Source organism: Desmodus rotundus, chromosome 11 (genome assembly GCF_022682495.2).
Source record: "Desmodus rotundus isolate HL8 chromosome 11, HLdesRot8A.1, whole genome shotgun sequence".
Lineage (NCBI taxonomy): Eukaryota > Metazoa > Chordata > Mammalia > Chiroptera > Phyllostomidae > Desmodus > Desmodus rotundus.
Window position 1 is genome coordinate 69476900 of NC_071397.1, and position 13233 is coordinate 69490132.

At 41.3% G+C, this 13233-nt stretch overlaps 1 long non-coding RNA gene across 1 annotated transcript in view; it reads right to left on the bottom strand.

Moving 5' to 3' along the window:
• LOC123478896 (uncharacterized) overlaps window positions 1–13233 on the bottom strand; it is a 40906-nt gene that overhangs the window by 14781 nt on the left and 12892 nt on the right. The window contains exon 2 of the long non-coding RNA XR_006654301.2: window positions 11557–11643. This is a non-coding gene — a long non-coding RNA (uncharacterized lncRNA). The remainder of the gene's footprint in view (window positions 1–11556; window positions 11644–13233) is intronic.

Here is a 13233-nt window from a genome sequence, read left to right on the forward strand (position 1 = left end):
TATATTAAATATTGATAACAGAACAGAAAAAAAAAGTCTCCATGATGCAAGGGGGGCCCTAGGCTTCCCCAGGCTTTATCAGATCCATGCCATAGATAAGTTTGTCCCCAATTAGACCTGAGTGTTTAATGCTTAATTAAAATAATAAATGCCAAAAAGTTATCAAAGAATATTTAATTATAAAAATTATTATCAAATAATATTTAATAAAATGTGTAAGTGAAAAAGCTTGACGAAATATATGAGGTCAATTCTTAAATTTAAAAAAATGCACATTGAAGAACTATTCACAAAGATAATTCATTTGTTTATTTTGAAGAGTTAAAGTGTGAGTAAATGACCAAAACCATTTGACCATGTTTCAAAATTCATCCTCAGAGGTACAGCAAGCAGATCCAGGCAAACCTGCACTGTAGACCACCAAGGATGGGGTTATGAACGAACATTCTGAGGGTCTTCTCTCATGTGTGATACAGTTTCTGGTTTGGGCCATTTTTAATGAGGAGTTTTGTACATGAGGTGACATAGCCCATCCTCGGATCCTAGAAGAACGGCTTGGGCTGACAGCTTCTCTCTACCACACTGACCCTGGCAGAGCATGGTACTCTGGATAATCGGCTGCACAGAGCAGTTTTCAACTGTACTGCGATTGTTCATCTGTACTCTCTACTGTCCAGCTGTGCTCATGATTTCTCGATGACTATGTGTCTGGAGAAGCACGGGGCTCTGGCTCCTGCACGGTAGCCCCCAGGCAGCAACATGTACCAGTTCCTCTGAACTCAGGGCCTTGGGCTTGGTTTGGGGAGGTGAAGTGATTTTGCATCCTTGTTGCTGTCTCCGTCACAGGGTATGTGGTCTTGTAGGTGGAAGGGTGGCTGGCCTGAAGTTGCTGTGAGTGTGTGTGTGCAGGCACCTGCGCATCTGTGTGCTGGTGCTGCTGGGTTAGCTCATGGGTATGGAGAGGATGCAAGTGGTTGGTCTATAGGATCAGAGGGCTTGAGCAGAGGGGTTGGACATAGTTCATGATGGACCTATTAAAAAGGGGTAGAGAAAGGCAGGCACTTTCCTTTCTGATGGTGGGGGCAGATGTTGGGCTTATGTGAGTCTCTCTCTGCTTCCAGAAATCAGCAGTGCGAGGAGCAGAGCTGGCTCAGGGCTGAGTCCTGATAATCCTGAGTGAAGGAGTGGGGCAGTGTGTGAGGGTGTGAGTGTGTGTGAGTGAATGTGTGAGTGTGTGTCCAGCTTCTACTGTAAGAATCCCGCTAAGAGGCCTGAAGCAGGAAATCTACTAGAAATTATGGCTCAGTATCCTTTTTGTATAAGCACGAGGAGAAAACTTGTGAAGAAGACATAAGCTGGCGGAGAGTGCCTTGCCTTTGCTGATCGATCAGACCAGGTTGAAAGCCATCTCTCCAGTTCAGTATTTATGGCACTTCGGGCTGAGGCTTTGAAGCTTTGCCTCCTTTCAGCTATTCATACAGGAGCTGGTTTTTATAAGGAAAAAAATGTTCTTGAGGTCAGAATTTCCTTTTTGTTCTTTAAGATTTCTTGAAAAGACGTAAGAAGGTTAAACAGTTGCTATGTGACCAAACAGTGAAAGGAACAATACTGTTTAGAGTAAATAAAAGAGCCTTTATGAAAGCACCATGATGCATGTGCAGTGGTTTCTGCATGAGTCAAATTGTAAGCTTTCAAAACATAATTGATATTCTTATGTGGGATGATGGCTTGGTTCCCATGAGTGTACTGAATGGACTAGTGCCAGCCTGTACGAGATAATGATTAAATCAAAAGAAATGACACCAGCAGAGGAGTACAAATAATCTATATTAAAATACAAGCACCAACTTGAGTTTGGAAATTATTAATAACCTTGAAATTCAGAAGGAATTGCCAGGGTGCACATGTGAGCAATACAGATGATTTATCTCAGCATCTAATGAACACTTGGCTTTTTTCACTGGTTTAGGAAAACAGTAATTCTTAGGTGGGATTGTGTATCTCTGTGAGGAAGATTATGATGATTTGCCTGGTCCTGGGGCGGTGTGAATAAGCCGTATGAATAAAAAAGAGCAATTCGTAAGTGGAGGGCCTCTTTTTTTTTCCTGTTAACTTTTTCTTAGCATACATTTTTAAGAAGTAACTATTTCAGAAAGTACAACGGGTACAATTTATTGATAGAGTGTGCTGCAGAAGAATCTTTCTTTTTGAGTTTATAGTTCCTATGGGAAGAAATGCAAAACTCTTTTAGCTGTTGAAGAGCACTGGAGTGTGATGGTAGAGCCTAAATGGAGTCCTGTTTTTGGTTGGGGGGCTGTTCCATAAATCCCTGGTGTACCACGGAGAGAACAAAGGCACACACACTTCCATGACATTGGGCTGTCTTTCTCTAAATGTTTTTGTTCTACTGTCAGTGGTGTGAAGGAAAAGAAACCACCTCTGTAACTCATAAAGATCACATTTCTCTGTTTCATTTCAAGTACAAGTTTTGTTCCAGAGACAGAGTTAAAGTGGAAAATAGGACAAAATATGTTTTATGTTCCCATTCATCTTTAAAATAGCCTCACAACACTGTGAACTTGAGACCGGACAATTACTTGGCACATCACCCATGCAGACACCAGCCTTGACGGAATTAAAGGGAATCCTCCTCCAAGGGTGAGGTGTTCTTGAACAACTCACCAGAGGCATTAGGTACAAATGTATTCTTTTTCTACACCTCACGCATGCCAGCTTTCTTGCCTCCCATTTTTTATGTGTTATAAATGGTTCTGTTTGTTTCCTGTTTCCTGTTTTATGTCCACATATCCCTTCCCTGTGACTCGCGTTGGTTAAGCAGATAGGGGCATATGCCACATATGTGTAATTCAGGTCCCCTCAGAGCATTTTTCTTATTTTGTTAGAGGGTTCTTATTTGACATTAACAATAACCTACATAATTCTTCAAATGTCATAAACCCTATAGAAAAAGAGCCTTTATTTAGCTCACTTTTCTGCTCTCGGTAACAACACACGTTCTCTGAGCATGAATTACTGATATGAAGAACAGCATTTATTTCAGCCCAACGCTGGGTCTTACCTTATGCTCAAGTAGTAGCTGTTGTGAATCCTAAGGGACCAGGTAGAAATAAACTTCTCAATACACACACACACACACACACACACTAAGTGCTTATGTTATGATGTCGGCATATAAAGAACTGGGAGTATGGTCCTAAAAATGTCTTAACAAGCATGATGCCCTTTAACCGCCCCCACCCCAACCTCCTGCCCAAGACAGCACACATGGATTGCATGCCCTTTTCTTGTAGCACTGTGTCAGGTGACACTCTGAAGGTTCAGTGTCCTGAACTCGCTCTGTCTGTCTTGTCTGTTCTCATTCTTTTAGATAGACTTCCAGCTTCAGATCCCATTTTTTCCTACCTGACCTTGCTCATAGTGCGTTAGAGCTCCTCTTGCTTTCCAGCATGTCCATATGTGTATTGTGATTTATAGTAAGAAATACATATTTGGTCTTTATCCCCCTTCCTGGCACATAGTTCCTAAAACTTTTGGAATTTTCTAAGTCTAGAAAGTGATCCAGGTGCATTTCATTATGTTAGTGAAATGATTTTAGGAAAGCCCCTAGGTGACCTAAGAATGGAGGCTGGTTGCCAGTGGAACCAATCATGTGATTAGAGGGTTGGAACTTTCAATACCTCCCTCAAGCCCCTCAGGAAGGGTAAAAGGACTGGAGAGTGAATTCAGTCACCAATGATCTGTGATTTAATTGTGTCTCCATAAAGAAGCCTCCATAAAAAACCCCTCAAAAGACCAGGTTCAGAGAGCTTGAGGGTTGGTGGAGATGCAGGGAGATGGATACACTGGGAGGTTGGGTGGGAGTTCTGTGCCTTTTCTCCACACTTTGCCCTATGGGTCTCTTCCTCTGGCTGTTCCTGAGTTATATTCTTGTATAATAAACTGGTAATCTGGAAATAGGTAAAGTATTTTTCTAGGTTCTATGAGGCAACTAATTAAACTCTAGGAAAGTAATCAAACCCAAGGAGGGGGTTGTTGGAACCCCTCCCTGATCTATAGCTGGTAGGTCAGAAGCATAAGTAACATAGGCAACTTGCAATTGGCCTCTAAGTGGAAGGTGGTCTTGTAGGACTGAGTCCTTGACCTGTGGGATCTGATGCAACCTCCAGGTATATAGTGTCTGAATTGAGTTGAATTATAGGACACTCAGCTGGTATCCAAGAATTGCCTGGTGGTATGGGAAAGCCTCTACGTATTGGAATTGGTGTCAGAATCATACCATATCTAGGATGATTGTTCCCATTTGATCATATGTCCTGCATTCATGGGTAACCTTCACCTTTGCTTAGCATCAGAGTTTACTTCTATTCGTTCCTCATTCGGTAGCATGCTAACTGCCCAATCCCATAACCAGCCACAGCCCCAAGGGCTAAAAATAAGGGAAAGGGATTTGGTAAAGAAAATAAGATGCTTTTACTCTTCTTTGTTCCAATCATGGTCATGAGTGTGTGTGTGCTAAGTGTAGAATTCTAGCATTTTATGGGTACCTGGAAAGAAAGAGGTTTAGAGAGAGGAGGTTTCTCACTCACTTACTTAAGACCCATTTTAAGTCCTCTTTCCTTTCACTCTATAAAGTACAACATTTCGGAATGATTCCCATGCATTTAGCTTTTATTATCATCCACTCAAATGCAGCCTCCGTGGCTTGTGTCTCAGCGACAATCTGAGAAAGATTGAACCGAGGTGCTGCTCCCCATTTCCTGCTTTTCATGACCTTCCCTTGTGCTCAGCTTTCTCCACATCAAAGACATGATTATCCACCAGATAATCATCCCCAAAGCAAGTCAACATCAGGAGAGAACCCCAGAAAAGCTCATCCATCCATGGGAAATGACTTCTTGAGCGCTCACCCTTTGCGATACCTTCTGGTGGTTTACTAGGTGCCCACCGTGCTCAGCTGCAGGGCAGAGGAGGGTGGCTGTCAGGATTGGGCAACCAGCACAGAAAGTGTTCAATGTTTTTTACAGAAGTGGGGTTCAAAAATTCACAACATTTTAAAGTCACAAAGAGTTGGCTATTTGTATTCTGTTGCTGCAAAGATTATCAAATGAAAACATCTTACTCTGCAGTGTTATGATAAGCAGAAATCTTTTTAACCCATTGGGCAGACTTCAACGTAAGTGATGGTAGTAGGGTTATTACTGTGATAGGAATTGTAGCTTGGAATTGGTGAACTTAAATAATTATACAGTTCAGATAGGTATGAAGTCCATTCATTTTTGCAGCACACAAATTTTTCAAAAAGCCAATTAATGCCTTTCAGAAGGCTCCTACTAATAACAATTTTAAACCAAGGTGAAAACACATTTAACAGAATTATTTAAGGTTTCAGATTAATTTTGTTTAGGAAAAAATCTTTCAAAAAAGTAATTGAAGTGGGTAATTGATTTATACTTATATGAAATGTAGGTTCGATATTTTTGCCATGGCGTCTTTGCTGTAGACATCTTTGTCATGGTATTTTTGCAGTAAACATTTTCACCACATAATTAATTGGCTGTATGGCAATTTTGTTGTAAAACAAGAGAAAATAACTGGTTGACAGTTGGGTTTTCTTTTCTTTGGTTGGTTTCATATCTCTATTGACAAAGTTCTCAGTTACTTTCATTTTTAAATTACACATAAATCTTAGCCAGCCCTCATAATGGTCTATAGAATAACAAGTAGATGTGGTGGTAGTCTTAGACTGGTTAGCATTCCTTCCAGATGAGGATGATTTGCCGCAGAGCTGTTTTCTTATTTGGATACACACTGCACGGGGAGGAGAAAGAGAAGCCAAGGGCCCTCTTGGCAGGTGCGGAGTTGGACGCACATTTCCCGTAGGAAGAAGACAAGTGCTTAGGCACAATCCACAGCACGCGATCAGTTATTTGTGCGGTATTGGCATGTATCTACACACATTAAAAAAGTCTTTTCAATTTTGTTATTCATTTTTTCCTGTTTCGTTGTGTCCCTTTTAATGTCCCTCTTTTTTGTCATAATCGTATCTTTTTTATGGCAAAATTGCCTTATGGCCAGTTAGTTATATGTCCAAAATACTTGTGGCAAAGATGTCTATGGCAAAGTGCTACAGTAAAAGTACCTAGAACTGTTTCTCTCATCTGTAGAAGCAGAAGTTGTTTAGCAGTATTGAAACTGCAAGAGGATTAGTAATTGATGTAACTCTGACAGAGGACAGACCCTGGCCAAATGGCTGGATTCAGCACTTCATGATAATCTCCACCTTCACATGGGCCCTTGAAATCAGTTCTAATCACCTTGCACCACAACTATGCTGGTTTATTTTTTTTTTTTTAAGTTGAAAACACGATTATTTGATTGGCTCACTACTAATTTCTTGAGCACTTACTGTATGCCAGTGTCTGTGCTAGGCCCCAAGGATGGACTAGTGAGTGAACAGATGAGATGCTGCTTTCATGAACCTGTAAAATAACACAACTGCACAAATCCCTCCTGGATCAAACAAGCTCTACTGGGTTGCTCAAGCAGTTTTTGTATATATATATATATATATTATTATTTTTTAATGAACTCTTAGCTCCACACTTCAATGTCAGCTCCCACCGTTTGGGAAGCAGCTCACATTTGATGTTTTGCACACTCCCCTCCAGGCAGTTGGGGTCTTTACTTGCCTCATCACCTCCAGTTTTGCTTTCCCTGTGACTTCTGCCTTTCCCATTGCTTCAGGCTAGAACTTAACACTGGTGACCTTGTCTTAAGATACCTGCCCAGTTTCACCTTCCACACCATGGCAGTTAGGCAGACCAAGAATGCTTCTTGGTGGCGTTGCCTGCACGGTGATGGCTTCTGTGATCACAGTCAGCCTGGAAGTGTGGATCTGTTTCTACTTCTATGACCTCAGGTTAGAATTAGATGGACACATTTTGGAGGATGGTGGCTGAAATCTCATCATGACAGATTTTCAAATATGAGACAATGATGGCAATAACTTGGAAGAAGAACATCTGAGAATAGTTGACTTGCCCTTCTGACAGTTTGATTTCTTAGAACTGAAAAAGGGGAACTGCTGCTCTGGACCTAAGTCTGATGAACAAGGGAAGATTATTTGCTAAAGTGGAAGTGACTACACTATGATACATGTAATAGCCAGGGGAAAGAACTTTAACGTCTAGGGAGAGGCAGATTTTTCAAAAACTATAATCCCCAAACATGAGATTCTAGAAGGGACCAAAAAGGCATGAGTGGCTACCAAAAAAGAAAAAGAAGAGGAAGAAGAAAAAAAAAGAAGAAAATCTGACAGTCCTGTAAGACATGGTTCTTTTCCTTACGATGGATAAAATTAAATTGTCTAAAGTAGTAGGGAGGTCTCAGGGGTCAGTGCATATTTCAGAAGGATGTACTCCAGGCATTACAACTTGCAGAATATCGATCTCATTCTTGGAATCCGAAGTGAGTGTAGGTAATGGGCAGTTGTTTTATCACAGCCTTGTCTTCCCTACTCACCTTTGGTCCATTTCCCTTGCTTGTTTTCTTTCCTCTGGCTTTTAATTCCCTTTTGCCTATAAAATCACCTGTGTGTTTAAATCTCCCTCATTCCTGTAATTTCTTCTTGGAGTTTCTTTTAGATTTTAATCTGTACTTACACAGGTTCTCCTCCCTCAAAGCCCTTGTGTATTCCTAACCCTATACTTGCACCTCCCTGCTTTCATTTCCCCTCCCTTCACTTTACCTCCCAGGTGTGATGGCCAAGGATTGTCCACGAAAAGACTATTCCCAGCTAGAATGGGGAATAAAAAGCACAAAATATTTAACCTCCAGCACCCCCAGACGCAGGGTTTTTTTTTTTTCCATACTAGTAGCGGAATGAAAATCAGAAGATACATTCAGGAGTGAATTCATTCATTTAACAAAGTACAGAGGGATTAGAGGCCCTTTAAGTAGCATCTCAAGTGTTTGTTTACAGATCATTAAATACTTAACTTCGTAAGAAACTAAAAGCTGAAATGTTCCAAACCACTGCTGATTAAATACCAATCTGGAATTAAGATAAGGCAAATCTGAAATTAAAATAACAACAAATTTGAAAAGCTAAAATACTTGACTGCCTGGTTCAGCAGGAGACATCTGGCTAGCCCAGGGCTTGCCTTTTCTGGTAACTGAGATCTGATGCTCAGAATTTGTGTCCGTCTGATATCTGTGCTGCTTGTACTACTTGGACCTCCCCCGGGCAGGGGACACCTGCTCTATTCTCAGCCTGGCTCCCTACCTACCCCATTTCATCTCTTCACCCTGATCTCTTTTGGCCAGGATACAGAAGATTGAAGGATAGGCTCATTGCCAGTAATGATTATTCCTAAAGTGGCTAAAAATGTAAGAATATAATCAGCAAGTCTAATGTCGTCATGATGAAATGCTAAGGATGATTAAAAAGTACACTGGAAACTATATTTTTGAATTAAAGAATCAGGCAGGGGTAAAGGCTTGATGGAGTTGGGATGGGTGGTGTAAGGCTAAATGACCAAGAGAACAAAACTCCTCAACTTTGATTTCACCTCTGTTTTTTCTATTAGGGAGAATGATCTTCAAACTAAAAACAGCAGAACAAACAAAGTTAAAAAGGAACAGAAACCCCAATAAGCAATAGTGAGAACACACTTAACTGCTGAAAGGTAATTGAGTCTCTGGGTAAAGCAGATTCTAGTAGAATTAAAGTGCTTACTGGTTGATTATGAAACTATTCTTGGTAATTTTGAACGATTTATAAAGAGAAGTATCCAGAGTCTTGAACAGGTAAGTATTCTAGTTATTAATAATGGGGAAAGGCATATTTCAGGCACTAAATACTGGTCAATTTAAAATCAAGCTCTAGAAGAAGTGATATCTCCGAACAACTGTGAGTTTAGAAAGTAGTTCATTTCCTTTTTTCCTATGAGAATTTTAAATTTCTTTTTATGAAAGTTACTAGATAATATGGCAATTCACTTTGTTGATTCATGCATTCAATAAATACACACATTATTAAGAGTTTAACTGGCTCTGAGGCCAGTTAATCAGTAGTCTGCCCCTGACTCTGACTGCAAGAGCTCCCAGTCTATCTGGGAACATAAGGAATTGAGAAGGAGAAACAGATGTGGAGGAGCACAGTGAGTTTGTTCTTGGGGTTGTGCTGACTTTGAGGGGCCACGGATCTTCTGAGTTGGGTTATCTAGTTGTCATTTGGAGATGTCTGGGGCTCCAGAGGGCTCTTGTCTGGGAAGGTAGATAGGTGGTAGGCAAAGCCGTGGTCATGGGCAAGAAGAAACAAAAGACAACTGTGAACAGCGAAAGGCTGTTAATGGGGGGAGGACCCAGTTAAAAAGGCTGAGACAGAATTAGCAGGAAGATAGGAGCAGCATCATGAAAAAGTAGCTATGTAAAACAGAAGAAAAAAGCAAACAAAATATAACCAGAGACATTGAAGTTAAGAACAATCTAACAATAGCCAGGGGGGAGTGGGAAGAGGACAGTGGGGAGAGGGGATTACAGGAACTACTATGATGGACACATGGACAAAATCAAGGGGGAGGGTGGAGGTGGGAAAGGGAGGTGGGTTCGACTGGGGTGGGGTGGAGGGATGGGGAGAAAAGGCAGACAACTGTAATTGAATAACAATAAAAATAAAAAAAACTGACAACAGCCAAAAAACCCCAAAAATCAAACAAACAAACAAAAAACCCCAAGGGAAGTGAGAGTGTCCTGAAACAAAGGAGACAGAGATTAGAAAAATGACACCTGCGGAGTCCACTCCCTTCAGAACTTGAACACTGATGATCTTAGCAAGGCCACCATAGCGAAGTGTTGAGGACAGAAGCCAACTGTGGCAACCTAAGGAGCGATGAGATGGAAGAAAGTGGAGAATGAGAGTTGAGATTTTTATGGGCTTTGCTGTGAAGGTTAAAGTGTGACATGGGATAGAGGGAAGGACTTTTGTTTTTATATGATGATAGAGATACAGGATTTTACTAATAGATGAAGCAAATACGTGCTGCTTCCATTGATTGAATAGTTAGACATTGCGCTGAGCCAGCATTTTACCTACATTATCTTCTTTAATCTTCATTACCATTCACAGAGGGGGGTATTATCATTCCCGGTTTATAGATTAAACTATTGAGGAATAGGGACAGTAAGCCATGTGACCTTAGTACACAGATAGGAAGGGAAACAGCAGGGATCCGAACTCAAATTTCCCTGGCCAGTAATGTTCTGTTTAGCCTGCAAGAGACTCCCCTGGATGAGTGATTAAAATACAGACTGCTGGGCTTGATCTAGCCCCCTAATTTTGGATTCACCAGGTCCCAAGTGGGGCCTGAGAATGTGCATATGTAAGCAGCTCCCAGGTATGTTGATGCTACTGCTCCAAGGGCCACATGTTAGAACCATGGGAATTTGTTAGAAATGCAAATTCTTGGTCTCCAGCAACCTGTTATTACACACACAAGCTTTCTAGGAGTTTCTGACGCATGCTAAAACTTTGAGAATCCTCGTGTTAGGCTAAGGGAGAAGCTGGCAAAAGGGAGAAGGTGGGAAACAGAGAGGAAAAATAATGCATTAAAAGACCTGGGGGAGATTAGAGGTGCCGGGTGAGGGGAGGACCTTGGCAGAAATAGTGACTGTAAATCGCAGGTGAGAGGAAGTGGGGGAGGAGGTGAGCAGGTGTGCAGAGGTAGCTAACTGTGAGAGGGGAGTGGAGAGTGGAAAATTGAGGGCAGAGCTAGACTTTCAGTGTTGTGGGCTTTTAGCAAGATGTTTGAGAGTTGCTGGAAGGTGAAGAAATGTGGCTCACTGAGAGTGTCTGAAGTGGCTTTGAAGCTGGCTATCTCCTCAAGGAAGTTGTTAGGGATGTGCCACAGGGCCCTATCAAACTTTTAAAAAACCAGCAGCAAAGCATGGAAGGCACACTCATCAAATCTGAAGATGACATGAAGCTGGGAGCGACAGCTAATTACTTGGATGACAGTGTCAAGATTCAAAAAGATACTGACAGGCTGGACTGATGGGCCAAAAGAAAACAAGATGAAATTTAATAGGTATAAATAGAACCTCCGGCACTCAAGTTTAAAAACATATCAACCTTGCCTGCAGAGGGGAAATATCCAGAACCTTAGGCCAGCACAGAAGCTCAGGCAGCTCAGCTTTGTATGGTTCTCATGGCTGTATGGCTCACCTCTTAACTGCTGGTTCCATAGCTAAATTGTTGCCTTATTCCTTAATGCCAAATTTTTTTCTTGTAACCCATCTCTGGTAGCACGGTTTTGTCTCTGCTTTTGTCTTTGTGCCTAAGCTCTTGCCTTGGTTTCTCTGTTTCTAAGTTTTTCTGAAATTGGGGTTTGGATTCATTCCAGAAAATCCTCCCTGGCCTGAACTTCCAAGATGCCAGGACCCAGTGCGTGGCCTTCCTGAGACCCAACCCACTTCCCCAAGTCCTCGTGTGTTTTCTGTTTGTCATGCGTCATGGCTGCTATTCATCAGACCTACCTGGGGGCCTGTTCTTGATTGACAGTATTTCTGATGTCACCTGATGCCACTTCCTCCAAGTTTCTGCTGCTGGGTGCACCCCAAAACCTGTAGGAAATGAGTGACTATAGACATCTTTTATGAAGTTTCATTTTGAAGGAGTGAGAGCTTAGGGTTTTTTAATATTTTATTTTATTTTTTATTGTTGTTCAAGTACAGTTTTCTGCCTTTTCCCCTGACCCCAGCCCAACACCCCAGCCCTCCCCACCTCCCTCTTGCTTCCACCCCCCCTCATTATTGTCCACGCACCCTTTAGAATTGTTCCTGCAAAACCTTCACCCTTTTCCCCTGAAATTCCCTCCCCTCTCCCCTCTGGTCACTGTAAACCTTTTCTCAATTTCAGTGTCTTTGGTTATATTTTGCTTGTTTGTTTGTTTTGTTGATTAGGTTCCTGTTAAAAGTGGGATCATATGGTATTTGTCTTTCACCGCCTGGCTCATTTCACTTAGCATAATGCTTTCCAGTTCCATCCATGCTGTCACAAAGGGTATAAGCTCCTTCTTTCTTTCTGCTGCATAGTATTCCACTATGTAAATGTACCATAGTTTTTCATCCACTCATTTACTGATGGGCACTTAGGTTGCTTCCAGCACTTGGCTATTGTAAATTGTGCTGCTATAAACATTGGAGTGCATAGGTTTCTTTTGGATTGGTGTTTCAGGGCTCTTAGGATATAATCACAGCAGTGGAATTATTGGGTTGAAAGACAGTTCCATTTTTAGTTTTCTGAGGAAATTCCATACTGTTTTCCATAGTTGTTGTACAAGTCTACAATCCCACCAACAGTGCACTAGGGTTCCCTTTTCCCCACAACCTCTCCCACACTTGTTGTTTGTTCCTTTAGTTATGATGGTCACTCTGCCTGGTTTGATGTGGCATCTCATTGTGGTTTTAATTTGCATCTCTCTGATGGCTAGTGATGCTGAGCATCCTTTCATATGTCTCTGCACCCTCTGTATGTCCTCCTTGGAGAAGTGTCTGTTCAAATCCTTTGCCCATTTTTTAATTGGGTTGTTTGTCTCCTTAGAGTGGAGACATGTGAGTTCTTTATATATTTTGGAGATTAAACCTTTAAGACAAAAATCACATGATCATACCAATAGATGCCTTAGTTTCAATTTACGTATATAATAGTGTACAAAAAAATTCTGCACTCACATTGCACTGTAAAGTGCATGAAGTACTTTCATGTATGTTTATTTTTCATTTAAATGTGGCCATTATTTTGTAGATTAGAAGGTACTGTAATCTTCGTTTTACAACTGAGGACCCTGAAGTTCCGAATGGTGAAAGAAATTGCTTAAAGCCACACAGCTTCTAACTGGTAGACCTGGGATCAAAATCCAGGCCTTCTGATGCCAGCTGCCCCTCCACAGCTGCGCCTGTTAATAAACTTGTAATGAAAACTGGAATTTTCTCCCAAGCATTAGCTTTTTAACAAAGTCATTTATTGGGATGTTGTCGAGTAGATAATGGCTCCGGTGTATTGAGAGAAAAAATGGCAAGGATTTGAGAAAAAATATTGTGTAATATATCAGTTTTTTTCATTGTTAAACACATTAGCAACTACAGCACCACTTAAGCTCTCTAAGTAATTTAAACAGATAAATGTTATCCGTTGAGACATCATTACTGTTT